Raw genomic sequence first — 5,375 nt, forward strand, 5'->3', positions numbered from 1 at the left:
AAAACCTTCTTCTCAGCAAAAGAAACAATCAACAAGGTGAAGAGGGAGCCTACCTTTTGGGAGCGAATTTTTGCCACATGCAAGTCTGATAGAGCATTGATCACCAGGATCAGAACTCAAAAAAGCAAACAACCCAATCAATAAATGAGCTAAAGAGCTGAACAGACACTTCTCAGAAGATGATAAATAATTGATCAATAAATATATAAAAAAAGTTTAACATCTCTAGCAACTAGAGAAATGGAAATCAAAACTACTCTAAGATTTCATCTCGCGCCAGTCAGAATGGCAGTTATCAAGAATACAAACAACAGTGTTGGTGAGGATGTGGAGGAAAAGACACACTCATACATTGCTGGTGGGACTGCACATTGGTGCTACCAAACTGGAAAGCAGTTTGGAGATTCCTTAGAAAACTTGGAATGGAACCACCATTTCACCAGGTATCCCACTCTTGGTTTATACCCAAAGGACTTACAAATGGCATACTATGGTAATGTGGCCACATTAATGTTTACAGCAGCTCAATTCACAATAGCTGAACTATGGAACTAACCTAGATGTCCTTCAATAGATGAATGGATAAAGTGTGGTATATACACACAACTGAATATTACTCAGCATTAAAAAATAAAATAATAGCATTTGCAGGTAAATGGATGAAGTTGGAGAATATCATGCTAAGCAAAATAAGCCAATTCCAAAAAACTAAAGGCCAAATGTTCTCTCTGATGAGTGGATGCTGATGCATAATGGAGGGGATAGCATGGGAAAAATGGAGAAACTTTGGGCACAGGGGAAGGTGGGGTAGGGTGGGGGTATGGGGGAAGGAAAGGTGTTGGAATGAGATGGACATCACTACCCTAAGTGCATGTATGACTGCATATAAGGTGCAACGCTATATTGTGTACAACCAGAGAAATGAAAAGTTGTAATGCAATTATATACAATGAATCAAAATGTGTTCTGCTATCATATATACCTAATTAAGACTTAATTAAGTAATTAATGAGAGAGAGAGAGAGAGAGAGAGAGAGAGAGAGAGAGAGAGCGCACAATGTTGTGGGCAGCCAGAATGCAGAGAGCAGTGTTGAGTGAAATTAAAGGAAGAGAGGACTGAGGTCTTTCGAAGAGCATCTAAGGGTTCTCAGAGCCTTCATCTGGCCCTCCCTTTTCCAGCTCTCAATCCTGGAACTCTTGTGCAGAGAGGGGCTGTAAATCATTTAAGGGCACAGAATTTGGACCAAGAGAGTCCGGTAATCAACCTTGGAACAGAGAAACAAACACTCTGGGACTTGGTTTCCTCATTGCTACAATAAGGATAATAATAATGCTTTCATAAAGATAAAGCGAATCTTAGATTTCATCTCACTCCAGTCAGAATGTCAGCTATTGTGAAGACAAAGAACAATAAGTGTTGGTGAGGATGTGGGAAAAAATGATACACTCATACACTGCTGGTGAGACTGCAAACTGGTGCAGCCAATATGGAAAGTAATATGGAGATTTCTTGGAAAATTGGGAATGGAACCACAATTTGACCCAGCTATCCCTCTCCTCAGTCTATTCCCAAAGGACTTAAAAACAGTATACTAAAGGGACACAGCCACATCAATGTTACAGCAGCACAATTCACAATAGCTAAACTGTGGAACCAAATTAAATACCCTTCAGTAGATGAATGGATTAAAAAATGTGGCATACGTACACAATGGAATATTACTCAGCAATAAAAGAGAATAAAATAATTGCATTTTCAGGTAAATGGATGGAGTTAGAGAAGATTATGCTAAGTGAAGTTAGCCAATCCCAAGAAACCAAATGTTGAATGTTTTCTCTGATATAAGGAAGCTGATCATAGTGGGATAGGGAGAGGAAGCATGGGAGGAATAGACGAATTCTAGATAGGGCAGAGGGGTGGGAGGGAAAAGAAGGCAATAGGAGGTTAGAAACAATGGTGAAATGTGATGGATGTTATTATGCAAAGTACATGTATGAAGACACGAATTGGTGTGAATATGCTTTGTATACAATCAGAGAAATGAAAAACTGTGCTATATATGTGTAATAAGAATTGTAATGCATTCCACTGTCATATATAAATTAAAAAGTTGATTATAAAAAAAGATAAACTGAATCAAGATAGAATGCACAGAGCAGTCTCTAAGTGGTAATTTAATAGATCATGTGTTCAAAGAACACCAGGTGGCATCCTGAAGATTTGCATGGCTTCCAACATAACAAGAAAGGTAACATTTTGGGAGACCTTATGAAAAAAAGCAGCAGTCAATATTTCCATTTGGTGTTAATATATTCAAAGAATCATTTTGCTTTGGTTTAGAAGGGTAACTTCTAAACTGGAGTTAAATGGAAACATAAAAGTTTAAATTTAGTGGCCAACCTCCCCTACCTCAGCCCTCGTGGGCCTATCAGTCCTGGTGAAACCCCTTCCAGCCCCTCCACATATCCCACCTCCTGTCTCCAGTCTCTCCCATGTTTCCAACCTTGCTCCACTCTGCATCATGCTCTGTCCCTGAGCACAGATTGATAAAATTCATTTAATCTGGCCCAGTGTCTCTGTGTGGTAGAAATCTGGATGATGTCTCCCGAGAACTAAATCTTGAGCTTGTAGAGTGCACCTTCGTGGCATTTGAGAAAGAATCTATCTCTTTTCTTAACTACAATTAGAAATTAAGTGGCTGCCTTCATATTAAAGCCTAGGGAGTTAAAAAGATCATAAAGTTTCATGCTTAGCTGTTATACTTAGGTTTTTATGTAGAAGAGCTTAAAAAAGCTAAATACTATGTTTTATAATCAATTTAGTGAATGTTCACTTATTAAATGCTTATTATGTGCCTAGCAGTGTGGGAGCTGAATTGCAGAAGTAAGACTCTTCTTTCTCTTTTCCTTTCTTTCTTTCTTTCTTTCCCTCTTTCTTTCTCATTTCCTGAATGTTAAAGAAGCAAACATTTTGAATACAGTATTTTTTTCTTTCACATTACTCTTACCCAGTATCTAGCATATTATCTGCTATTAATGTTCAAAAAATATTTAGCAAGTTGACTTTTTTCTTTTTGAACTACTTTTTTCCCTCTTACAAACACATTACATAAATTCAAAATTAAAGGGATCCATATGTCTTCAACATGAGAGATAAGAAAATCCAGGTAAATAGGAAGATTGATACTAAAAAGAAGAAAAAAACCACATAGATAGTAATGTTGAAGATGAAGAATAAAAGTTAGATTATAAATGCATAACTTCTATGCATCAACCTGCAATTATCAAGATGATTTCAGGAGGGTTGAAGCAAGTATTTTTTTAATCTCATGAAAACACATGGTGTTGACATTAATATAGCTCAGGTCTGGAAGACCTAGATATGGAGTAAGCCTCAAATGTTGCTTAACACACATGAAGTCTATGGATAACTAGTACTGTGTTTTGCAAAATAATTATTAGAACTGAGACATGTTTTTCTACTCAAATAAATTAATGTATTTCTAAACACCTTAAAATAAATTTTAAGCCGTATGAAAATAAATTCATTGATATTCTGGAATAAGTGTGTGCTTTATATTTCTAGTTTTAAAACAAATTTATTAGTCATGAGGTACAAATTTTGTATATTTTGGATATTAAGGCTTCTCTTTTGGATTTCTTTGACAGATTTACCACTATTAATCAATATTTTATACCCTTAAAATTTTCATGTTAGAGTATATCTAAATTACTTAAGTTTGACTTTTCTTTGTTGTTTTTTACATTTTTTTTGTATGATGTCCACAATAATCAAAATATGACAGTAGTAGGGCAATTTCTTTGCTCTCGGTCTTTGCATGAAAAAGAGTACCCTCTCTTTGATCTGCTTTGTTCTTCTTATCCTGCTTCATTTCCCATCATATGACTTAATACCTCTTAAATTTATGTCACACATTTGTAAGTTGCCTGGTCTGTTTCTCTGGAAAGGGAGTATTTCCTAGCTTTATTCACTGGCATATCAGAAGTCATTTTGAACTTTAAAGAAAGGGAAACTTCTTAACAGGAAGAAAATTTAGTTTCTATAGGGACATTTAACCTACATTTTTAAATAATAAGATTTAGATTAATTATATGGCATGTTTAAAATCAAATAGCAGTGCTAAGTTACAAAGCCATTTCACCGGATCTATAATATTTATGAATATTATTCTTGTTTTAGTAATGTGGTTCAGCTTCAAAGGAGCCTCATTAGGTTTTCAGGGCTTGATGAACCTATTTACAAATTAACATTAAGATTTAACAAGTTATTTTAGGAAACTCATTACACAGCTATTGCAATGTCTAATTAAGATGGTTTAAAATAAGATTATATAAGATTATGAAAATTTTTGTTTACATTTATTTTTGTTAACATGTGATTATTTTTTATAACTCTTCATGTGCAGTAGGTATATATGCTTTCCCATTAACTGTCCAGACAAGCTACAGCTTGTCTGTAATAGGTGGTATCTGACAAACACAGGAAGTCTTGAAGCATTCCCCAACACATCCCCCTCACTTTTATAAACACCCTTTCTTCTCTTGTTTAGGGTTTTTTTTATTTCTTTTTTTAAAGCTCTCTCAATTATGAATTTGAAAGTCAAAGAAAGAATAGGTGGAAAAATGTCCATCAACACAAAATACAAAATTTTGCATGGAATTTAAGAGATTTACAGAGCTCTTAAGTCCCATCCAGAGACTGGCTAGGGGTCACAGATGTCACATTAGTGTCTCCTGTTCTTTTCTGTTAGTTTCTCCATTGTACCCTTGCAACTGCCTTCACTTTAACCAGCACTGAACCATTAGAGGTGTCAGTTACACATTCCAAAATTGTTGAACCTTTTTGTACAATGCCATACTTGGGGGAGGGGGGCTAAGAAAAAAAGTTTAATTGACATACGTTATTTTAAAAAATTCTCTAGGAAAATATTTCAGGTAAGTTTCTACCCATAAGACTCTCAAGGTTTAGTATAACATCTATTTAATTCTCTTTAAGAGTGACAATTCAGCCTGTCATGTTTCTATCATTCTGCATGAAAGGGAAAGCTGGCTACTTGCTAAATATGGAGTATTGTAATAACAACAATTCAGAAAAAATATGAACAATAGATGGTAGGAAAAAATGTGCAAGGGATATGGGCAACAACTAAAGATAGACAATAAGTTAATAAGCTGGTGAATAAGTTTTACCTTGCAGATGTCTAGTAACAGTCCTTACTTCCATCACTCCTTTAACAGAAGCCTATTGACAACAACCATATGCAAGCCCCAGTGGGAGAAAGAAAAATGGATGAAGTCAGGCTTGAAAATCAAATTTTCTTTGAGGAGTCTAGAATATCATTCAGCCTGCTAAT

Source organism: Callospermophilus lateralis, unplaced genomic scaffold, assembly GCF_048772815.1.
Source record: "Callospermophilus lateralis isolate mCalLat2 unplaced genomic scaffold, mCalLat2.hap1 Scaffold_1098, whole genome shotgun sequence".
In the NCBI taxonomy this organism is placed as follows: Eukaryota; Metazoa; Chordata; class Mammalia; order Rodentia; family Sciuridae; genus Callospermophilus; species Callospermophilus lateralis.